Here is a 26,534-nt window from a genome sequence, read left to right as displayed (position 1 = left end):
GCTAGTGGATCTTCGACTTTAATCAATATACTGCGCCACGACAATATCATTTACGATAAATTGAAGATTATCCCTAACGGTTCGGTAGTTTCCAGGAAGTTTACGTCGTGCTAATAAACTTCTCGGTATATCGAACAAACTCACGGCCTTTACTAGGACACTAATCCGGCGAGATTAATAGCTTAAAAGGTCGTTAAAAGTTTCCCGCAATTTATGATGTGACAGACAAAGAACGTTGAATTTTCAGAATATTTTTACGATTAAAGCTTCATCTCTTTCGTTTTTGTGAAATGGACTAACAGTTTCGAACAATTTAGGATAATGGACATGAAATATTCGTTTTGTCTTGTACAGAGAGATTGCAAGCTTGCTTAGCTAAATTGCTAACGTAGAAGAGAAGTTTAAAAGTCAGTGTCTTTGGAGTCTTTTACATTCTGATAGAAGTATTTTGTAATTTGTGTTATGATTGCATCTGCATTATAATGTAAATTATTATAATTAGACTTGCAAAATTACTTCATTTTATATTACACAAAATGATAAAGAACATATAGAATATGTTTATATGACATCGAAAATTAAAATAAATGCTTCAACGTAATAAAATTTCAATTACTTAGAAACAGTTATTAAACAAATTTAATATTTATCACTTTATAGATGACATTTAAACTTAACAAATGTATTTGGCCAAATTTGTACAAACCTATTTAGCCTGGTATTTAAGCAGTTTTTGAGTTTAAAAAATTCATTCATTATTTTCTCATGGTCATCTTACCACATCTTTAATTTCCTAAAGTATTTCTTATAGAAAGATTGGTTATCTCAAAAAATTATTTTAAAAAATTACGATGAAACCAAGAACGTACATAGTTTATTCCTTAATTTTTTACAAGCGCGTTGTCAGACTTTATCTTCACGATTAAATGGTAATTGATTTCGGGCCAGTATTGTTGGTTTCACCCAATTTTCGACAATCACAATCAATATTCGAGGAATATTGGAGCAACCTGATAATCGCTCGTAAACATCGCCTTAACAACCATGCGGTAATGTTCGATACATGCATCTGGTGGCTGACTTACGCGTTACATCTTGTAACATGGCCGTTGGCAATCGTTTATCTCAGCGAAATAAACGAGCGCGTTTAATGCGAGTTGCTCGTTATGCGATCAACGTTTTGACACTTGTCAGAAATGTAAATCGCTCACGCTTAGCACGTTTTCACGACTGAGAACACTTTCGTTTTTTATTTAACGACTTTCATAATGGATGGTATCGCACAAAGTAAACAGACGAGATGCTAGATTCTGCAAACTCGTATTTCTCAGAAATTAACGCTGGATATACAGGGTGTTCGGCCACCCCTGGGAAAAATTTTAATGGGGGATTCTAGAGGTCAAAATAAGACGAAAATCAAGAATACCAATTTGTTGATGGAGGCTTCGTTAAAAAGTTATTAACAATTAAATTCAAAAATTTCAAATCATTCTGGAAAAATTATTTTCGGTTTCGGGGGTCAATTACAATCATTTTTGGTGAATACACATACTTTTTTTTTTTTTTTTTTTTTTTTTTTGTCGTGGGGAAAATCTTCGAAAGACTCCCTCCCACCTCCTTGGGGAGAGGTGGGAGGGGTGTGTGGGATTCCCCGCGCCCGTACAACGACAGGCGCGGGACCTACCCACTAAAAACCCCACGGTGACCCTTCGGCACGCTTTGGGAGGATACCGGGAATCGCTCGAAGCATTCTTCCGGTATCCTCCCCGTGCCCGCGCTTTCGCGCCCATCCCCCGGGGTGAATACACATACTTCCGAAATCCTACGCACTTTCGAGAAAAAAATTCGAGTAAGTGCTGAAAGTTTTGGGTGAACAAAAAAAGACTTTCGAATCGTCTTCGAAAACTTATTTTTAGTTGCAGAGGTCAATTGCAAGCATTTTTGGTCAATAGACATACCCCCGAAATCCTACTCAGTTTCGAGAAAAAAAATTCCTTACCGAAAAGATAATTTCTGGCCAGAAATGTCTGCCCAGACATTTCATGCGAATCTTTAAAACGTCATAACTTCTGAACGGATTGGACGATTTTAATGTTTAAAAAAGCAAACTACGCGTATTTTGGTGGGAAATATGTAGAAATCGCAAAAATATTCGAAAAGTTGTTCCTTGACCTCGCAAAATGAGAAAAACCCCATAAAAATGGTCCAATTTTCAAACAGCCATAACTCCTACAATTATGAATATATTTCAATGAAACTTTTTTCTGAAGTAGAGCTCATGGGTACCTACAAAAAAGTATTAGACAATTTTTCTGTAGGGCGTCAAACAAAATTACTAAAAATGAAAAACGAATTTTGAAGGAAAATCGACAGGGGGTAGGTGCCTACATTTTTCGATGAAAAAAAAAATTTGTAATTAATTCTGAAAAAATTATTTTCGGTTACGGGGGTCAATTACAATTATTTTTGGTGAATAGACATAACCCCGAGATCTTGCGCATTTTCGAGAAAAAAATTCAGGATGGTCGGAACTTTAAACGTTCATAACTGTTTAACAAAGCCTTCATCAACAAATTGATATTCTTGATTTTCGTCTTATTTTGGCCTCTAGAATCCTCCATTAAAATTTTTCCCAGGAGTGATCGAACGCCCTGTATTTAAACGTGTTGGAATTCGAAAAGTTTCAGAGTTTTAATTAGCACTAAACCAACCGCAACCGATCAAATGATCGTTTTTAAAATTTCGTTTAGAATTTCTAACATACAATGCTATTTTAGCGTACAATAAATTTTTCAATATTCACTTCTACTTTCATTGTTTATTTTCTGTGAAAAATAGGTAGTCTGTCTTATCTACCATGATCGGTCATCTAACCGGTTGAATGATTTATTATTTTTTTTTAAAAAAAAACTGGACAAAATTTGGTACCAAATTCTGGTTAGCTTCCGATATAAATAGGAAATATATGTATAGCACATACGAAAGGAGAGAATCTTCAGTTTCCAGTGTTTTAGAACAATCTAACAACGCATATTAAAAGTAGTTAAACTTTAAACGCGTGCAGTTCCGAAAGCACTAGTGCTTTATCCATTATTGTGCCATCATTGGAAGCAGCAAAGCTTCCCCTTTAAAATGGTTTTTGGTTTTTGTCGATTCGACTTTCCGTTTTCGAAATATCGTAATTTATGTAAAAGGTAATTTTTAAAATTCCGCTCTCCGCGTTAGAAAAGGCTATTGACGTGCATTAAAAATACTAAAACTTTAAACGCGTGCAGTTCCGAAAGTACTAGTGTTTTATTCATTATTGATCCACCGTTAGCAGCGGCGAACCTTCCCCTTTAAAATGATTTTTGGTTTTTGTCGATCCGACTTTCCGTTTTGGAGATATCGCAATTTATGTAAAGTGGTATTTTTCTTAATTTGACTATCTCTGTCTCCGTCTGACGCGTCGCGTCGTACCTCTTCGTCGCGCGTGAGTCGAGACAGTCACGTGACTAGGAAGTCGTAGTATTTCTAAGAAATTACTACGCACTATTTACTATCTACGCGCGCGGGGGAGAATGAATTCGCGCGAGCGCAACAAAAATGTAAACAATCGCTTCGAACCCTTATATCTCCGAAACTAGCCACCGCATCGACTCGAAACTAAAATCGCTATATCTCCGGAACTAATAAAGCTATCGACTCACACAAACGCTCATTTTAAAGGGCATTTAATCCTCTATCCTATGAACGTAACAACTATTATAATTTTTGCTATCTTCTATGTTTATTTTAAAATTTACTTTGACGCTATATACCCAATGAAGTTTCAGCAATTCCTACTGATCGTACGATTGATGTGCGATAAAATTGGATCATAAATTGTTTATTTAATACAAAATGAATTTAAATTTTTATACAGGGTGTTTGAATAATTACTATGCCATTTTTTCGTAGATAATTGTTTTATCCGGAATTAACTACGGTATCGATTTGAAAGAAAATTTGTTTTCAAGAGCGTTTAATCTTCTATCCAATAAAAATTAAAAAATTTCGACGTAATCTGTAAATTTTCTATATGAAGTTAAAGTACTAAGTATGCACGTTTAGAGTAAAATTATTGAATATTTTTGTACTGATTCGTAAAATGCATGCTTGATGAAAAAGTACGTGACATAAAAGAGAAATTATCTTACGAATAATCTTTAAAACACAACTTTCTAAACATATAATGCAAAAATTAGAAGTACGTTGTCTCGTAAAAGAGAAAAAGAAGGAGTGGTCATTTGATTGGTCTTGATAAAAATGGGTACACATGTAGTGTAGGTAGGTTTATTGTTAAGCTGTTACGATACAGAAATAAATGACACGACCAGAACTATACAGAATATAATTTCGTAGTCTGTCTGAAAGAAATATACAGCTAAACTGTAGAAAGTAGAACAATATACAGGGTATTCGGCCACCCCTGGGAAAAATTTTAATGGGGGATTCTAGAGGCCAAAATAAGACGAAAATCAAGAATACTAATATGTTTATGGAGGCTCCGTTAAAGAGTTATTAACGTTTAAAGTTCCGACCGTACTGAATTTTTTTCTCGAAACTGAGTAGGATTTCGGGGCTATGTCTGTTGACCAAAAATAATTGTAATTGACCCCCGCAACCGAAAATAATTTTTTTAGAACGATTTGAAAAATTTGTTTTTCGTCGAAAAATTTAGGCACCTACCCCCTGTCGATTTTTCATAAAAATTCGTTTTTGATTTTTAGTAATTTCATTTGTCGTCCTACAGAAAAGTTGTTTAAAACTTTTTTGTAGGTACCCATGAGCTCTACTTCAGAAAAAAGTTTCATTGAAATATATTTACAATTGTAGGAGTTATGGCTGTTTGAAAATTGGACCATTTTTATGGGGTTTTTCTTATTTTGCGGGGTCAAGGACCAACTTTTCGAATATTTTTGCGATTTCTACATATTCCCCACCAAAATACGCGTAGTTTGCTTTTTTAAACATTAAAATCGTCCAATCCGTTCAGAAGTTATGACGTTTTAAAGATTCGCATGAAATGTCTGGGCAGACATTTCTGGCCAGAAATTATCTTTTCGGTAAGGAATTTTTTTCTCGAAACTGAGTAGGATTTCGGGGGTATGTCTATTGACCAAAAATGCTTGCAATTGACCTCTGCAACTAAAAATAATTTTTCGAAGACGATTCGAAAGTCTTTTTTGTTCACCCAAAACTTTCAGCACTTACTCGAAGTTTTTTCTCGAAAGTGCGTAGGATTTCGGAAGTATGTGTATTCACCAAAAATGATTGTAATTGACCCCCGAAACCGAAAATAATTTTTCCAGAATGATTTGAAATTTTTGAATTTAATTGTTAATAACTTTTTAACGAAGCCTCCATCAACAAATTGGTATTCTTGATTTTCGTCTTATTTTGACCTCTAGAATCCCCCATTAAAATTTTTCCCAGGGGTGGCCGAACACCCTGTATATTTTTACTGCAGAAAAGTAAATATGTAAAGTTATAGAAACTTCAGACTATTAGTATATAACATTGACTAGCGTGATATTTTAACTTTAAGGTGTTGTTACTGCGAAATGGAGGCATAAAATGTTGCTCAATACTGTTTTCTGAAGCATCGAACTTTTTATCAAATAGTAAGCACATACGGAAGAAAAGTAGGTTTGATATTTAGTAGTTAAGTTAGAAAAACCCATTGATTCACAAACATTATTAGTTCATCATGTGTAAGTTACAAAATTGCAAAAGATTGTTTACCTTGAAATTTCTCAAAAGAATATACAAAGAAATTTAGACAGAACGTACGTTAAAAAAATAAATAGGAGTTGAAACAAAGATCTCTGATACATATTTAGTCAGAACAGTGGGGGTAATATGATCGAACTTATGAAAACAGTAAAATGAAAAATCAATTTTTTGGTACGCTGAATGAAAGAGAATAGTCGAGAAGTGAAAGAAGAGATCACAGATCATTGAGTCTTTTCTAAAAAGAATAATAGTCGCTTGGAAATCATTTTGTCTCAATGGTGGAGATCTCTAGCTGTCAATAATCACACTGAAATGACTGCGACGTAATTACTGGGATGATGTATCACCGCGTTTAATAGGCATTCCGTTAGCTGTTTGATGTAATGTCATTGGATAGTTCTATACAACCTCTTCCAAATACAGACCGACTTGATTATGTCTGATCACATCGTAATACCGTTGCTGTATATTAAGTTACGTGCGATTGATGGAATACTGTACGTGCTTGATTTGTATTCCTGCGCGTTTTCCCTGACTAATTAATACGGAGAGGGGCATTGGGACAGGTAAAATAGAAAGCAGAAAGCAGAGGCTGTTATACAATGCTGCGAATAAATATAAACTGAAACGCTTTGTTTGTCTTCTTCGTTTCGAATTTCGTTTACGAGTGAAATGGGAAATATCGAAATCCAGAGATTTCAATCGAAACAATTCATTATAACGCGAGCACGCCCACAGAGAAACGTAAAATCTACGAATTTAATGAACGACCGCATTAATCAACTAATATACAATACTGGTTAAAAAGATTTACTTTTACTAATTCGATAAATTGCTTTTCCACTTGATATAAGTCATGTTCCAACATTGTATGATACATATAGGTTGTTTACTTGACGATATCTGTGAGTTTTATAAAATAAAATAATATTCTTGACTCAACAAATTATTTAAAATGTCTAATGCGACGGATAATTATAAGAAAAGACAAATTATTTTTCTTGTTTCGTGAATTGTCGAACACAACCTGGAAGCTAACACTTTAATTGATTTGTAAACTTCGATTATATTTTGAGTTTAGTGCGTGCACAATTATCACGATCGTCTAATTTCCCATGAACTATTATCCTACTTGAAACTGCCACAGGCTGTTGATACGAATAATACGATGGGAGAAATCCATGGTATCGCAACGAACACCGCGTAGTATGAGACCAACGTCCAGAACGAAGCCAGTTTGAAAATACTTACGAACACTTCTTTTTATGAAAATCTCACCGATCTTTGTGAAATAAAATATGTTGCTAAGAACGTTAGTTTGAGCAACTTCTTTCCTTTTATATACATAAAGCGTGGTCGGTTTTACTTTTCGATTTATACGCAAGAACATGTATTTATATTCTAATATACGAACAACAGGAAGAAGTGTCAACAGCCAAGTAAATTAAAAAAATCTTGAAAAGTTTACCAAGGATATTCAAAAGTAGAAGATTAAATCTTTAAAATAACCTCAAAAACATTATTCAACGACTTATTTTCTCGGTGTCGTAATAAACAGCAGAAGAGTTAACAGGAAATGGTCACGCGTTGTTTCCTGTAAACCAGTTTACATGTTATGACAGTACGTTGCATTTGTAAGTGTATTTGGCGCAAATGTCTTCGTCACGTATCATATTTCGTTGTTTAATCGTTACAATTATTACATCTCATATTTCCAATAACAGCTATACATTTCAAAATGTATAAATATTTCTGAAGGGGCATTAAGGGCGTTTCAGTATTTTCGTTTTATCGATACGTGAATATTGATCGTACAGTGTATCGAAAACAGGAATTTCGTATTCATTTTATTAATAATTTACATTTTTTTAACAAATATTTAAAATTTTCATTTCTATTAAGATAGAAATAATTAATGTAAAATTGCGATTTCGAGTGTAACAGTTCTTTCTTCGGATAGAATTTATAGGCGAAGTTAATTCAATCTATGGTAATAATAATGTCAAACATATTTATTTTTTCTAAACAAAGTTTCTCGAGTAATTTAGTTTCAGCTTAACGTGTTTAGCACAAATAGGTTCGATCTGCCATTATCAAATTCATTTACCACGTTGTTTCTCCATTAAATGTCAATAAAAATGAGATTATTCGTTATCATTGCCGCAAAATTCCCAAAATCTGAAATATTTGCAGTCGTGTCACTATCAGAGACGCGCAACATTTCATTCGAATGATAGATAACCGATAAGACCAATATATAGCATTTGTTTCGTGACATTTATTCGATCCAACTGTCAAATTTTTATTCGTTTGTCGCTAAACATATCATTTCATAAATTAAATTTTCGTTTTCATTTCACGAAAGACTATTCTAGAACAAATATTGTTTACCCTTCATCCATTCAACGCTTCTCTGATTACTATTATTGCAGATACAACTTAAAGAATATGATTTTTTGTTACTTTGTATACTTTTGTTTCAGTTTTAACGTTTCCAACAAAATTGTATCACTTTACGTAAGAGTCAACACGTAAATATTATTGATTTTAGCGAAAATCATAAGGTGAATTTGTTATTATATTAACAATGACGAGAGTCTGTGTCTTTCGTTAATATTATTCGTATATAATAATTTTAAATTCACAAATTTGTCCACGAGTTGGCCATTTTAATATCGTTGAAACGCTTATAATTAGACTAAGAGTTATTCGATAGGATTGTTTCTCTATTTTTAAAAATCGGAATAAATTAAAGTTACGACAGGGACGTTTATTTTATGAAGGAAGACGCGTGTCAAGTTATGACAGTTTCGAAGAGAAATTTCTGTACATCGTTCGATAAGGAACAAAGAGACTGTCAGACTCGTACGTGTTCAATCACCATCGCTTCCTGCTGAAATTGATTATTAATTGCCGGCACGTGCACAGCCTGCATCCATTTGAATCCCTGACGATGGTGCGAGGACATCGCGTGCATTTCGGCAGCCGATAAAGTTATGCCTGTCCATCGGCTACTAATTACCGATTGATTGACTTCCCCCCACTTTCCTTCCGGTCAGGGTCGTCACGGAGACAAATTCGAAGAACGATTATTCAAGTCCTCGCGTGACGACTGGCGCCGCCGTTAAGAATTTTAATGGCGTCGATTCGACAGAACCGTAGATAAAGGCTGCAATCTGTAACTGCCTCTATCAAAATTAAATCGATGCTTTTTATTAAGTTATTGCGCCTGAAATAGCGTATTTGACGATTCTTCCGTTGAAATAGTGTATTTGTTTAAATTATGTCAACTACGAACTATTTTATCTAGATATACAAATTTCGTACGATGAATAGAAGATACGTTTATTCGTTGCTGGTTAAACGAAAATAAAAATGTGACAGTTTGAAATGTGGAAATAGTAATTATTTATAGTTTCTGTGTTTACTTTAACTCAGAGAAATACACGAATTTCTAAGTTTTCACGTTCGAGTAAACTTAACTTAACAAATCGCCCAATGATAGAATCAGTGATTAGTTATTAGATAGACGAGTAACTTTCAAATAAAACTGCTTAAATAAATGGATTTAATTGTACATTAAGCTCATTCTTTGGATTACAGTAATTTTTCAATCTGTATGATTTATTTCTTACTTGAAATTTAGCTAACAGAAAATGGTTTCTGTACCACTGTATGGAACTTTCAGATAGTCACTTTGACATAGAAAATATTTTAAAAATGTGTGCCATCATCAAATATAATAACTTTGTTCTTTAACACGTTCATTGCTAGATGAAAACCGTACGCAAGACTAAAATTTTGATTTTAGGCCATTGGAAACTACGTAACCTACAATTTACTGCAGTACTTATTTTTATAACCTTGCTAAAATTCATAAAACAACAAATTTATTTTTCTCGACATCTCGATTTTAGAATTAATTGTTCTAGTTCCTGTCATTCATATACGGATGACGTGGCAGTCAAAAAGTTAAAAATATCCCTGCAAAACGATGCAAAATTGAAAATTTATCGAACACCCATAGAAATCAATATCAATCCATAGATGAAAAGAAAACGGAATTTCGAATTTGCAGATTTTTGACATAATTCCATTCATCAATGTTATACATATATACTCGACTAGAAGCGTACAATAGGAGTGCGTTTTTGTACTTCATACGGGGAAATTTCGTCACAGTCGAAAGTGGATTAAATCAAATTTTTCTCGTCGCGAGCTCATTACGCTTTCATGAATTTTTCGTGTCGACACTTCTCCCATATTATTTTAAATATTCCTTTATCATATTTCAAATGACTTTTTTATCGCGGCAAGTGTCACGTGTTACTGGCGGCAAGCGATGTCTTTGACACACATCAAAAATATAATTATTTCGTTAATAGCTTTCCGGGAAGCGTAAAAAATTGATGTGTTCCGATAGACCCGCGCAACCCGTCAATTTCTGCTGGCTTAATGCACACGAAATATAATCATTACCTTTACTTTCGTTGCTGAGAGTCAATTCTTTCGCGCGGTGCACCGAATCATCTCTATTTTTTAAATGACAACAGGTTTGGAATAAAATCGAATAGAATAAAAAATTTAACCAATGTTCGATTCATGTTTATGAATTAAAAATCTCTAATGGATGCGTTTTATTCAGGAAAAATAGCAGTCAAGGATTTTCAAAATGGAAATTTCTTTGATTTTTTAACGTTACGCGTATCATTTATTCCTAAGCTCTACGTTTTTGACTATATAGTAGGTCCTTTTACAAAAACAAAATTAATTATACATATGGCTATATTAATTTAGTATATAAATACATGATATTTACAATTACTTGTATCTTCTAAATTTTCTAAATACTTATCAAATAAATTTTCATCAATGTATGTAATAAGACTGGCTTTAAATCGAAAATGTCTATTCTTCGCATTTAAAAAAGGTTGAATTTATTCTATAATCAGGAGAAGTATTCGTCGCATAAGAAAAAGTTGCTCTGACATTAACAATCATTCACATTAATTATTTTGTACTCGCAGCATGAGTTTATTACGTAAGCAAATTATGCCAACGATCTGGTCCAATTTATCCTCATTACACTGAAATATAGTCGCGATGGATCATGGTTAGCCAACAATTATAATTACATTGACTAGGTACCGACAATTCGAAAATACGAATAACAGATCGATGTGGATATTATCAATCACGAATCGTGTTAAATAAGATTTGCAATTTGAAGTACTCGCTTAAATGGTGTAAAATTTGAGAAGAAAATATGTATTCATCAAATGTTTCTTTAAATACTTTATCGAATCAAAATATTAGTATTATATATTTCTTATCTCAGCATAAGCTTGGTTTATTGTTAAAATATATAGTAAAGAGAAGGATATATAGAAATGTATTTAACACGTTATTATTTTGGTTGAATTTTTAATACTTGGTACTGTTACATATAATTAAATTCTTTATTGATCTTCAGAGTGAAAATATGCAATTATTAAAATATTAGTTAAACCCAGATTAATAGAATACTAAAGCATAGAAATTATTTTAAGAATACATAGAATTTCTCCTTAAACTAACATAGAATTTTTTGAATATATTAAACAAGTACCTATAAAATACTTCAAAAGACATTATTCTTATTCTTATCTATTTATTAACGGGAAAACTCCTTTAGTACAAAAGCAAATAATATGCAAGGTACAATAAAACAAGAACTATACAGAGAAAATATTATTGCTTAGAAAATTTTTGTAAAATCAACAATTATCAGCAACTATCTATCACCAAGCAATTGGAACTATTTCTAAAAACTGACTCAATTGACTATGAAAAGGTAATTCAAAAATAAAAGGAAAAATGCAGTAGTTACAAAACGCAAAATTTGAAAATATTAAATATTCCTTTTTCCTGTAATCTATCGAAGCTAATTTGTTATATTAAAGAATTTTTCATTTTCAAAAATTTCTTTTTGCTACTCTCACAAAATTTTACTATTAAGTCGCGTATAAAAATTTCGTTCTGTTGTATTTATTATGAATTACTAGTATAGTGAACATCGATAGTCCACTGTTGCCTCTCGGAAATTTTCCGTAATTAATAACCGTGGTAACTTCGGAAGCAGTCGATAAGTCGTAACAGTTCATTCGGCAAATGAGTAATTGTTTCGGTCGAAGATTAGAAATCTGCGGCAAGAGATATCGAGCATGAGTTAGTAATTTATATAGCCGTGAGAGACGGCGCTTTGTATCGCGCGACGGGTCAGCCACTAAATTATTCTCGGATGTCATGACACGAAAACTATTTAATACCTTGTAAATCAGAACACCAGAATTTCCCTGCAAAGGGATTACCTGCCTTTGATCCCTTTTTAACGTTCGGGAGTAGGAGTGAATTTCGTTACGCGCGTGTAACGTGAGTGCGTAAAATGATTATTAATTACTCCGTAAAACATGAAACAACCGATTATATAGGGTGGGCGTGTGCAATCATACGTCTTGTGACTTTATAACATTTTTGATGTCGCACAAAATGTGTTAAATTTGTTAAAGGACTAGTAACAAATACTGGTTTATACATATTAATTTCTTGAAGTTATGCTTAGCTTATTTAATCATTCGTAAATTGGTCGTTCTGTTAGCTAACGAAATTTTGTCACTAGTGATATTTGTAATTTAGTAAATATCGAATGATTTTTCGGAACAAGTACATTATTAAGCATTCGTGAAATAATTTATTGAATATTTATCTTTATCGAATTTGCATCAATTATGGTACGACCTGTTATAATGCATGAACGAAATACAATATTAATAACAATATTCGAGCTGGATTGAAGGCAATTAATTTGAAACGGAGCTCTGATATCTTAAGTAGCGTTCATCAACGTCGTGATCGTCGAGTGACATCCGCATTTCATTAAATCTCATCTTATAAGGAAGAAATACGTCCCCGGGGTAAGACATATGAGAACGAGACGAGCTCGAAGCAAAGCGCGCAGCTTGGCTAATATGATAAACAATTGCCTTAACGAGACGACAATGGAGTCGCAATATTGGTTGCGGTTCCTCACTAACGATGATTGACAGCGGTTTTATGAAGACTCTTACACGTACCTCGAGGCTGAGATTCGCTCGCAGGAAGCGGAGGATGTCTAAACAATAATTGATGCATGTGAAAATTAAGTATCTCGTATATTATACGCTACGTAGGGAATCCATTTATGGAACCTTGCGTTTTGCAATTTTGTCAAAGATGTCTCTTCTATTGGCACACTTCACATCTTTCTTTCTTATAGGAATGTTGATGTGACAAAATCACAGATACTCGGTGGAATTTGTTTTTTTTTATCTATGCCAAATGACAAACAATGAAAGAATGGCTTACTTAACAGTTTGTTGTAGATACCTTTCAGTAATATTCTTTAAAACATCAGAGGAGAACATTTCGCCCTGGGCTTGCCTTTGATGGTCGATCGAGAAACATATTGTATATACTTGTGAGAGAGACGGGTTGAGCGTAGCCCTCTAATGGCGAGTGTGGGAAGTATTGCTACTACACATTCGATCCGAGTCTGTTCTATTTGCAGTTTATAAATCAATTTTGCTCCTTGAAATCAATAATACTATACTAGGGATAGTTATATATCGATTTTGAAAGATGCTTGATGATTTCGAACATTGGGACGCACGTGTCCCATCAGTTTTGTTCGGGGTGACATTACGAAAAAGGTAAATGTTTATTTTTAATTCTCTGTTAGTGCATACATACTCGTCAAATTTGAAAATTGGGATGCAGATGAAGGTAAATAAATGCTCTCGATCTTCTATCAGTGCTTTGTATATTATACAGGGTGTTCGGCCATCCCTGGAAAAAATTTTAATGGGAGATTCTAAAGGCCAAAATAAGACGAAAATCAAGAATACTAATTTGTTGATTGAGGCTTCGTTACTCACTATAGGCGAGGTATACGAGTAGACCTTACATCCAATGTATTTTTTCGGCCCATTTTTCTGGGGATCTAGAGTTCCATTAATACGTATTGTTTGAATTTTGAATCGTCAAAATCCTTCAATCTGTTCAGAAATTATGATTTTTTAAACATACGCATGAAATTTCGGGGAAACTTTTCTGGCCACACAGTATATTTTCGGTAAAGAATTTTTTTCTCGATCGTACGTAAGATTTCAAGTGTATTTGTATTCGCCAAAAATGATTGTAATTGACCCCCGAAACCAAAAATAATTTTTCCAGAATGATTTGAAATTTTTTAATTTAAGTTTTTAATAACTTTTTAACGAAGCCTTAATCAAGGAATTAATATTCTTGATTTTCGTCTTATTCTAGCCTCTAGAATCTCCCATTAAAATTTCTCCCAGGCGTGGTCGAAGACCCTGTATATGCATATTACAAGTTTACAATACAAAAATTATTGTAATGGTTTGTGGTATTTTGCGATATACGTCTTGCAAAGAGGAATCTTACGACTCATACAGATTGTTTGTATTTCTTTGTTATTTTGTGAACACCTGTGTCATCTTCTTTGTGTTTTCTCATCTTCGGGAAGATACCTATGTATATCCTTACATTGAACATATATTTTACAATATACTAGTAATCTTTACTATTATCGTTAAAACCAATCGACGATAGACCAATTTAAATATCGAAAAAACGATATTTCATACACCACTATAGCTCATCTTTCATATTTCGTTAGAGAAGGTAGTTTGTTCTATCGTGAATCATACAACATTCGGTGTTCGTAACGAAAATCCAATTAATATGCGGCGATAGTCATCGAGCGCATGGTGGTCGTAAGGAAAGACGAAAGTGAATACGCGTGGGCGACGTGCGTGGCCATCGAACTGCAGTCGGTTCGCCATGGAGGCTTCGACGACGGAACTGGCGACGTTTTCGGTGTGTCACGCGTAGATGGAAGCAGTAACGTGGAATTAACTTCCTCGCGACAAAATGACTCCTTTTATTCACGCGTGCGGTGGCCAAGGGTTAGCGTGCACGTGGGCGTGTACAGAAACGTTTTCCCATTGAACGTTACGCACATGATAATGAAGGTGGGTGAGGCATCTCGTTTCTGTCACCGGATGTCACGTGGTTCTACGGCCGATGTGCCCGCACACATCGTTCATCTGCCACGATCACGTTGAAATGACCAACGCGAACCCTAACATCTCACATTTCTTTTTCTCTGTGATTTTTCTTCCATTGGCTGGTGTGGATCCCATTTTCCAAACTTCTGCACTTTCTTTTATCGTTATTAACACGTTGTCTGCCAAACCAAAACCGTAGAATGTAGACACAACTTAAAATTTATCTTGGTATTTATTTCCTTTAACATTTCAATTTGAAAATTAACTGTTTTTGTTGCATATTGAACAGTCAAAGTATTACATAAATTTTTGTCAGCATCGTAATCCTTTTCGTAGATGACAAATATTCCACACTATAATTTAGAACCATGATTGAATTTATACTGTAAAATATATCGATTGGATTATTCACAGTAATCTAAAAAAGGATAATAGAAGTTATCGAGTGAAAAATAGCGATAGATAAATGTTCTGTGTTAGATTCAATATAAAATGGAAACTAATAAAATCCAATACAATAGGGTTCTTAACTATAAATGTTCAATTCGATTGTTGAGTTTTCTTTTGACCCACCACTCAAAATTTTACTTTTAATTTTACACTTGAGTACCACGAGGCGTTCACGTTTGTGAATGGTCTCGCTTTCCCAATGTATTTTATTTTTTTTTTTTACAAATATTTAGAACGTGCAGTCTCCTGCATATAATTAATTTGAAATAAATTTTCCCCTTTATTAAACCACGATATTAACTAAAACAAATTTTTAAAATAATAAATTAATAATTACTACGTACCTGTGTTCATAGTTACGTTCACAGTAATGATGTTTAATTCGAAAAAACACAATGTGTGTTTCTTTTTTTCTGTTAACATAACTGCAAGAGGACAGAAGTATTTAATATCTATTCTGATTCTGATAAAACGATATCATTATTTTGTAGGTTCATTTCGAAATACGTGTATTCTTCGTGAAGAAAAAACGCAGTTTTTTTTTATTAAAAAGTGAGTAGTCGTGCTAGTGAGTGGAGAGAAAATGTCGGCGTTGGCATAACGCGGTGCAGTGTGTTCGTTATAGTTTTGCAGAGCTCGGGTGGACCGCAAAAGTGATGTGGTAGCAAAAAGTAAATCCGTACTCTCCGTGTCATCCAACGAGCAATTTTAAACGTTGCTACATTGACGCGAAACCTGTGTAACTTCGTCTGTGAAAAAGTGTACATAGCCTCTAGAAAACTGTTCTCCTAGTTCATAATCACAGTTTACGACTACATGCACCCACTTCATGGTATACTGATTGCACGCGTATCATACAATATTTTTAGCCACTATTTTACGTTACTTTTACTCTTCGAAGAAAACTACAATATCGCCATGTTTATACTTGCTATTCGTGTGTAAGCATATCAGAGACCCTTATTTAAATTTCCGATTTGGTACATTATTCCACAAGGAAGAAAAATAGCGTTTCAATCGCATTGATTTCTTCATTTAACAAGTTTAATAAAATGTATTATGAATTTTGTAGTAGAATATAAAGCAATATTTCAAACATACTATTGAATTTGATGAAAAACTATAATCCCTTTCTCGTTCGGTAACTTCCACCCATTTTTTCGACAAAGCCATTATATCGTCGCTATGAAACTTTTTGGATTTTCCATTAAAATGTTATTCAATATTGTTTTTAGTACATTGATATTTTCAAATTTGTTATCCACTAAAAAAATGTTAAATGATAATAATAATAGAGCATTATCTGTAGAATTAAGTGGACATGACAAAATTTCTAACCAAATTCACATAATTTATTATTGCTTCTTGCCACGTGTTGTCACGCTGAAATTTCACTTTGTTTCTAATCAATAATTCTCAAAGATTTGCACACACCGATTCTAGAAATGTTTCCAATTGGTCATAATTTATATTAAACACAATAGTTTCATCCTTTAGTCTCGATCCATAACACAAAATGCTTCGTAGATCCCACCAAACACATAAAAATTTTACGAGGACGTAAAACTAACTTGGGATATCGTTTCAGTAGTTTTTATTTAACAAGTCAGCAATGTTTTTATTGATGACTGTCCTATAAAATCCATTTTCAATCCCCAGTAACTAAATACCTTAGGAAAAATTCTTTTTTGTTCTACCCCATAAGCTAGTTACACCCCCATTCTTTTTTCAAATATAAATGTTGATGTTGCTATCTGAAAAGTATCAGATGATCTCTGAACCGATAACATCCATTTTTCGAACTTATGGGACAATGTAATACATAAAAGAACGATCTCAGACGGGTTAAAAAGTATGGTTCAGCATACAAAACCGTCTCAAACCTTTTCAAACATATCTTGTAATCAAAATGATTGTTCTTCGCTGTCGCAGATTTATTTTATTCATTGTGATTGTTACACATCTCTGATATTTTAAATTCTTCTTTTTACTTATTAATATCTATACGTTACAAACGACAGGCATTGCGTTATTCGAAAAAATGTCCAATACATTTGTCAAACTCCTTTCTGTACTTACGAAAGTATAATTTTTATGCGACGTGATTATTAAATGGGAATTTAATTAAATTAAATTAAAAGGGAAGAGAAACATTTTTCTTTCGTGCCAGCACATACGATATTTTAATCTTGAACCGCGTTGAACGAGAGAATCTCAACGTTGGATAGCAGCAGTTGCCGATGAAAAGCATATTTTTACCTGAAATTTATTCATCTCTCGTCGCAGCGAAAAGAGATATTAATTAGAACCCACTTCTGTTTTCCTGTCTCGTATCCTTTCAGCTACATTGGTCGCGCTCCAATGGAAACCGAATTTACTGCATTTAATTTACTGTAACTGCTTCGAACTACATATCTGCTTATTGTTGTTCTACGTATTCGATCCTACAGTTCGTATCGTCTCACAGTGGGTCAGTCTTCCAACTCAGCGCATTGTTTAACTAATTTTATTAAGAAAGAAAATATTTCATTAATTTCCTATTCAAATTATTTGAAATAATACGTGTGAGTGTCATATTACAATAAACGTAAACTATCAATTAAGTCTTATTTTCTCTGTTTAGAGAAACCTATTAAATATTTAAATGTTTTATTAAGTTTTTATATTTATGGTTGTAAATTTGCTCGTAGATTTTGAATGTCAGCAAATATCGAACAACTTAATACAGTTTGATGAATAACAATTCTTTTTTGCTTCGAGGAACATCGTCATCGATGAATAATAATATGGTTTTGATTCAACTATATAATCCTATAATAACTATTTTTCATCGCCAGTACCAATTTCATCGAGGAACGAACAATTGATTTGCCGTTCTTGCAATGAAGCACAAATGTTCGTTCGCTGGATAGGATATCGCCACTGATAGGTCGCGCAGAATCCATTTTCCAAGCTTTGATATTTTTCCAATTTCGTGTAAAAGTCTATGCACAGTGTGACTGTTACTATTTTCCTTTTTTGATATCCTTTCAACTGCTGAACGAAATTCTGCCTCGATTCCGCCTTTATTCCTTCAATGTCAAATATTATTGATCGATCTTGATCTATTGAAAAGGTCAAGAATCATTTAAAACGTATTCTATTACGGAAGTCACAAATATTTTTAACGATATCTTTACCATTATTAAATTCTCAGTTCTTTGACTCTTTTTGCAATAGATTTGATGGAAAAGTTTTTACTTTAACAACGCACAAAATGTTATGTGAAGTACCATAAGCACGACATGACTCGTGGGATGACCTAATATTTCAAAGTTTTCGCATTTCTGGCTCGTCCGCGTTGTCATAATAAAACTATAAAATTCAATTACTTCTCGTTATATAATTTTAATAGGAAAGTTGTGTTGCTAGTTGCGCGCACGAAATACTGGCATGGCAAAGTACCGATTATCGGAATGCGGCTTATCCGAAATTTCCATTATGCGAAAATCTGTTTATGCAACGCAGAGAACACTCTGGAATTATTGTAGCTACAGTGAGAGTATTCGCAGATGTAAAATTTTCTCGTTTTACACGGTCGTCGCGCCAATGTGTGAAATGGAAAATTCATTTCAAATTAAGGCATACTTACGAATATAATAAAAAAAATTAAATATACAATGGAACGTCGATAGTTGGACGAAAACGGGACCGAAAGTAGCAAGTAGGCAGTTAACTGATTCTACAAGGTGTCCAATTTCAATCTGTAAATGCAAATTACTGGACTGCCCGCTGCATAAAAAATTATTCAGACAGGAATTATATAAATGGTTTCATTTATTTTTTATTAGAAAGGGGATACGTTGTAGGTTATTTAACAAAATTGAAGTTCTATATGAGTAGATATATATATTATACCTCAATTTTATAAATTATGTATGTCGTTCGAATATTTCTGTAACACAAAAAATGTCTGTTTAGTTTGTAAAATTATTTTATATTTAATAAGTTAACAAAGATTTTTAATTTTTAAATTTAAGTAAATCTTAGTGGCTGAATATCTTCGTGATTTACCGTAATTTGTGATTTGTGTTACGCAGTTACTAGAATGTAATGAAATTTGAAAATCACCAACGTCGACTGGTTTAAACGACGACTGTATCGACTGTTTGCTCGTGACGTCTCATTACGACGTGAAATCTATACGGATTTACAATTGTTTGTTCCACGGTAGAACGGATGAAAGCCGAAGAAGCTCCTTTTTCTTCTTTAATCCTAGACTTTCTTCGTTTCGCAGTTTTCCCCGTTGCTTTTCCGCGTTTTATTTTATTTGTCTTCTGTGCTCGAAAAGCTGTGTTCATTCCTTGGACACTAAGAAGGAGTGGAACAATGCTCCGGCGGTTATCGGAAGTTGTTTGTCGACCAATTAGGATAATGGTTTGCCTTTGCTCGCTCCATCTCAGAGTGCCGCGCCGATTAATACTAGGGAATGACAAAGGAACTACGTAATATTCTTTGCGATTCGGAAACAATCGTAAAGCGAATGAAAATAAATGTCTTGTAAAGTTTTAGCTTTTACTAAAAAATAAAATCAAGAGCTTGTAACAATGCACAACGGTCTTGCGTACGATCAATCTAAAGTTTAACAAAGTTTAAATAATAATGTGGCAACGTTGTTGGAGAAATTTTCCAGTATTAGCGAAAAACATCAAATTATTTTGCATTTAATAGTCTGAACCTTTTTCAACTACAAATATATAATGCAACAATGAAAAAAAGATGACCGTTCATTTCTTTGCTTTTCTAATACGTAAATATACAGGGTGTTCGGCTACCCTTGGGAAAAATTTTAATGGGAGATTCTAGAGGCCAAAATAAGATGAAACATAAGAATATCAATTTCTTGACTGAGGCTTCGTTATAAAGTTATTAAAAAATTAAATTAAAAAATTTCAAATCATTTTGAAAAAATTATTTTTAGTTGCGGAGCTCAGTTACAATCATGTTTGGTGAATAGAGATACCCCCGAAATCCTATGCACTTTCAAGAAAAAAATTCGAGAAGGTGTGAAATTTTTCGACAAAATTAAAAAATTTCAAATCGTGCTAAAAAAATTATCTTTGATTTTAGGGGTCAATTATAATCATGTTTGGTCAATAGATATACCCCGAAATTCTACCCACATTCGAGAAAAAAATTCTTTACCGAAAATCTAATGTGAGGCCAGAAATGCTTCCCTGAAAATGCGAATCTTTAAAACATCATAACTCCTGACCGGATTGGACGATTTTAATGTTTCAAAAAGCAAACAACGTGTATTTTAGTGGAGAATATGTAGAAATTCTAACAATATTGAAAAAGTTGTTCCTTGACACCGTAAAGTGAGAAAAACACCATAAGAATGGTCCAATTTTCAAACAGCCATAACTCCTACAATAGTGAACATATTTCAATGAAACTTTTTTCTGAGATAGAGCTCATGGGTATCTATAAAAAAGTATTATACAACTTTTTTGTAGAGCGTCAAACAAATTTATTAAAAATGAAAAATTAATTTTTAAGTAACATCGACAGGGTGTAGGTGCCTAAATTTTTCGGCGAAAAAAAAATTTCAAATCGTTCTGGAAAATTTATTTTTATTTAGTGAGGTCAATTATAATTATTTTTGATGAATAGACATACCCTCGAAATCCCAACCAGTTTCGAAAAAAAATTCAATAATTAGATAAATTTTTTGACAAAATTAAGACATTTCAAATCGTTCTAAAAAAATTATTATTAGTTTCACGGGTCAATTACAATCATTTTTGGTGAATAGACATACCCCCGAAATCTTGCGCACTTTCGAGAAAAAAATTCAATATGGACGGAATTTTAAACGTTAATAACTTTTTAACGAAACCTCCATCAACAAATTGGTATTCTTGATTTTCGTCTTATTTTGGCCTCTAGAATCTCCCATTAAAATTATTCCCAGAGGTACTCTCTGTATGCGCCATATTTTATATTCTAATATTCATTTTTTTTTAGATTTAAATTATAAAAAATGTCAAGTTAATATTAACTTGAAAAATGTACACTAAGAATGAATTTGTGGGTAGGTTTGATCGACATATGCTTTCTTTTAATTTGCGTAATTATAGTAATGAATTAAGAGTGTAAAATAACTAATTAATAAAATAATAAATAATTTTTGACACGTTCAGCGTCCTAAATGTTCATTAGAATGATGTAAATTGAATAGCTAATTTTAGAACATTTACAAATGTATATTCTTTCTTCCATTAAAAATAAAATATTACCGCGAATGCAAGCCACGTTTGTAATTACAGCTGTGAATTCATAATTATTCATTCGTACGCATAAATATGATTCATAATTCAGATTCTTGTAGCCATTTTGTAATTAGTTGGAACCATTCACAAATTATCCTCCTCTTCCCTCTGTCACAAGCTGCCACGTTTTATTGATCTAATTGAGACGTAACTTTTGAACGGTCCCTTTTGGTACATATTTATATTCTTTTAATTTTTCTCAATAAAAAAAAGGTGAGATTCAACGTTTAATAGTGATCATTTACCAAGCATGAATACAAATAAAAGCTGCCAGAGAATCTTTATCGTAGTAATAAAAAAAGCTTCTTATTCCTTTCAGAAATAAAAGTTCTACCAAGGTATAGATTTACTTCAACTGATTTTAAACTTTAAACACTTTTTCTATACTCATTTGTCTTAAGGTAAACAACACGTTATTTTTAAAACAAATCATAACACTTAAACTAATGGTTACACTTTCCTATTTAAATTTTTTCCGTCAAAACTGTTATTTTATTGGGATGCGTGAAGCAACTCTTGACTTCGTTTCTCTCATTACATCGCATTTTTCGTTATTAATTGGTTCTTTTTCCATCGATTTCCTGATTCCTTAGTGTTCATGACTCATTTCAAGAACCTTCCTCCGCTAGTATTTGAGCGTTGAAACATCATCGCGCGGAATAATTCTCTTTTTTAAAGGGATAAATCAAACGATTTCTGCTCGTGATCTCGTAAGTCCTTTCCCTTGTTCAGAAGTAATCAGTGAAGTCGTAATAAGCCCTTTGAAGATTTCCTTTTGGTGTGTGTGATCCGGAAACTTTGTGGCCGGCTAAAGTTTATCGGTCGAGTTTGAATTAGCTTTAAATTAAAAGTACTCGTACCGACACAAATACAGCCGCGTTTAATTTGGGAGAATCGGTAATTTTACAATTAACCGTTAAACTTTATAACGATAATGAGTATTAAACAACATCAGGACGCTTTACAAAATTTTACGAAGCTTTGAAACTTGAAGACAAAATACATAATATAGTTAAATACATCAATATATTAGTTAACAGTCTTTATATTAGCAACATACAAATTCTGAAAGTACTCTTTTCATATTTTAGTATTTCTTCTTTCCTTAAACTCTTCGAATAGATCAATTTGACCTTTTCCTAACTTCGAATATTAATAATACATAATTTCGTCTTTTGGTAGACATAAAATATGATCGAAATAAATTTAGAAATTCAATGATACGGTGTCAAATTATTATATTGGTCGAAATGTCGGAGTATTGATACCTGGAAATAAATCTTTTCGTCGATTGAAATTCCGTGTGCACCGTATTTTCGGAGTAACTACACGGATTCCTGCGAACGAAATGTGACTCACGGATTTATCGGAAATCTAGTAAACCGTTCCTTTCTGGGGAAATTAGTATTCCGAGTCGATAGTAACACCGATCCCCTGACAACTTTAGGATCCGATGATCGATACCGAGATACGAATCGAAAGATTATTTGGAAACACAATCGGGGCTCGTTTCATAAATACGTGTCTCGTCCGAGTCGCGAAGCTGTTCTTAAACAACTGCAAGGCACGTGACGAGGCGTCAAAGGGGCTCGTGACATCCTGTCTTTTGCATAAATTTCGTAAGCGGAATGAGTGAATATCTCGACGCCATCTTCTTGTTTCGTAACACGTAACACGTTCCACGATCAAGACGATTTCCAAGAGCATCAATCATAACGATCGAATTTACATTTTAAGCGATTATTAAATTTGGTTACATCGAAAAATGATTAGAAATTAATTCTAATAAGATGTATAACTGTATTAAATATGAATTTATCAATGTTTACAATCCTTTCGTTCGAGTCCCCAGAAAAATAAAATTGGCAAAATAAATTAGTTTTTATATAATTTTAAAAAGTGTGTATAAATATTACTATTAGCTTGACTGAATATTTAAGTCATAATATATTCATCATTCTATCTAATTCTGCTACAAAGTTAATCAGGGTTAATATTTAGAACATGAAAATAAAATTGATTTACAAAAACTATTCATTTACAAAACTATAAAAAAAGGTAACTCGAATTGATCTAGTATATTTCATTACCAGTTGACAAATATAATTATTCCAAACTTTCACAATATGGCTTGGACCACCTTACAAAAGATTGAACATAAGAATTTCTATTAGTTTTTTGAAATTGTTTGAATTTAATATGAAATCTGTTTTGTATTGTTAATTCATGTTTGTTATTGTTGGCGCCAAATATGCGTCCAAATTAAAATAGAGTCCTTAAGCTAAACATATATTTTGTTATATGTTTTGTATGTGCTTGATTTTTGTGCGCAATTATATAATTTCTTACGTCTTTAAATGTTGCTCCTTAACTCAACAATCACGATCAAATTACACAATAACAATGTTCTACGATAATTAGCAATTTCGATGTTTTATAAAGATACTGTGATATAATTTGTCGTTCTGCTTTACCTGAAGAATTGTGCAAGTAATTTGTAAAAGAGGCGAGAGAAAGGGAAGGATTCCGTAGCTGACACTGTGGAAAGAGAATCCCGTGGTTGTAAATAGGCGGACTGACACAGGAGCGTAGCTCGAAAGACGATTTTACGAGGTTTTTATAGTTCATTCCGCGAAAGGTATGTGACCGCTATCGCGAAGTGATCTTTGTTTTACATTCGCGCGGCCACAAGTGCTGTTGCAGCGGTTGCAATTGACGTTTCTCTGGAATTTCTTCGCCCACTTCATCCTATTGCTAAAAGAAAATAAAAACAAAATGTACGAATAGCTAGCAGATTGCATAATTTAGCGAATACAGACTCACGGACAACCTGACTGTAAGACTGAATAGATCACTGGTTCCCAACTTGCGAGTCGCGACTCCTAAGGGTGTCGCGAAGGACTGTCTAAGGGATCCTGAAGGTTATTTTTAGTTGGAATTATTTTTATAGAAATTTTCATCGAGATTTTCAGTAGAATTTTAAATGAAAGTAAACAAATATTTTTAAATTATTAAAAATCGTGCTCAGTAGGACGTAAAGACTTTAACAAATGCTCTGATGCAAATACAACCGTTGTATTGAATATTATTAAACATCGAGTAAGAATTATATATTGAAATATCTATTTTTGATTTGTTTTCTTTATTCTACTCAAAATGCTATTTAATGAAATTTTATAGATGAAGCGAAGACTAAAATTGTGAGAAATATAATGATTCCACATAATCAATATTCGATCCACATCGTCGGACCCTATTGACCCTGAGTACAGTGCTGACGGTGTGTATATGCGCATGTGCAATGAGTCAAATATGGCCGCGCTACTTGTGCACGTGTGTCATCCGTTTTGTACTTTGTTACATGTTTAATTATTAATAGCTTTTAGTTTAGAATTGTGTATTAATAATTGTCCCGATCCAATTTCGTTCTTCCTGATAGCCTGGCAAATTAACATAATTTTAAGAAGCAATTATATTGATCTTTGCAACTATATTTAGAACCATAAATCATGTATGGACACTAGTAATAATTATTTTTTATTAATGTGACTTTAATAATTTTACATTATTATAAGATTCTTTATTTATTTGAAGTGAATTAAGTCTTACAATTGCGTATAAAAAATTATTTGCTTATAAAGAATAAAGTTATGAGTTTTGAAAACTTAATTGTTGCATATTAAAGAAGCTGAGATATAAAAATGTCAATTGAACGTATATTTGTTGTTTTTAGTCAAACTTTCCAGTCAATATGTAACATTCCTGATCACATCTATATTATAGATCGTGATCATGATTACTATATTATATTAACTTCTTTCAAATACATATAAAACATGACTCTGTCATTGTATTAAAGTCCTTGTATTGGTTCCCTTTCTACAATCCCTTATTCTAAACAAAATAAAAACAAAATGGCATTCTATATTGCTTGATTTATATGTTAATCTCCGCTTTCAACCCTTTACAATTTAGCATGACTTTAAAGTCACATTCCCATTATCTGCATTTTTGAAATCTAATTGAATCTTATTGTTAATACGTATCAGTTATAGTTCCAAAACAATAATAATATGATTTACAAACAGTTATTACACACCAAATATTTAACAGTATCCCATACTAGGATGCATATAGTTGAAAATGTATATTTATTGAAATTCATCGTTCAATTTATATCTCTAGTATTATATCTATAAATAATGTTGTATAATTTATTTCAGGAAACAAACATACTTGGATTATAGAGGTGTGAAGCTAAATACAGGGTATGTATTAAGAATGTTAATATACTATATTTGTCAATTTATTAATATGTGAACCGTCATACTGTATTATTAATTATTTAAAATCACCAGAAAACTAGTAACAATAATCAGAATAAAGTATATAATTACAAACCAACTGGAAAGAATGATGATAAATTTAGAAAAAAATTAAAACTAATATAAAACAGAAGTTTCTATCAAATTTATTTACGAATTCAGTTTATTATATCTAAAATTAAAAAATTACCTACAAATTAATTTCTTTATAAAATCTTTTCAAAATGTCTAAATGTTTAAAATACATTACAAACGGAAGGTTTTAAGGATGATAAAACACAATTAATTCGTTGCATGTTAATTTGTTTAAGATATTGCAATGTAGTGTTCGTTCTTTTTTATATTATTCTTTGGGGAACTTTTTGCCAGAGAATATTTATATGTATTTTTAGTTATATACGATATCTCTCAAAATCTCATCTAAGTATTCTCATATCACGACGTAATCGTCTCGCTTAAAATAATACTTATACATTAAAGAACATGATTGAGTATTTCGTACGACAGAATTTACTGTAAAACTAGAAATTATATCAAAATGGTAAGTACTGAGGTTCTATAGCTAGTATTACAAATAAATA

The 26,534-nt window shown here is 32.6% G+C and overlaps 1 protein-coding gene across 1 annotated transcript in view; it reads left to right on the top strand.

The window, feature by feature from the left end:
* Positions 1–26,534, top strand: part of LOC143347197 (uncharacterized) — a 636,562-nt gene that overhangs the window by 173,373 nt on the left and 436,655 nt on the right. Inside the window, exon 2 of the mRNA XM_076776191.1 lies at positions 25,852–25,896. The gene's annotated coding sequence lies outside the window, so the exon portion shown is untranslated. The remainder of the gene's footprint in view (positions 1–25,851; positions 25,897–26,534) is intronic.

The sequence above is a fragment of the Colletes latitarsis genome, chromosome 10 (genome assembly GCF_051014445.1).
Source record: "Colletes latitarsis isolate SP2378_abdomen chromosome 10, iyColLati1, whole genome shotgun sequence".
NCBI classification, from domain to species: Eukaryota; Metazoa; Arthropoda; class Insecta; order Hymenoptera; family Colletidae; genus Colletes; species Colletes latitarsis.
Note: the sequence above shows the minus strand (reverse complement) of the source record. Positions and strands in the feature narration are given on the sequence as shown.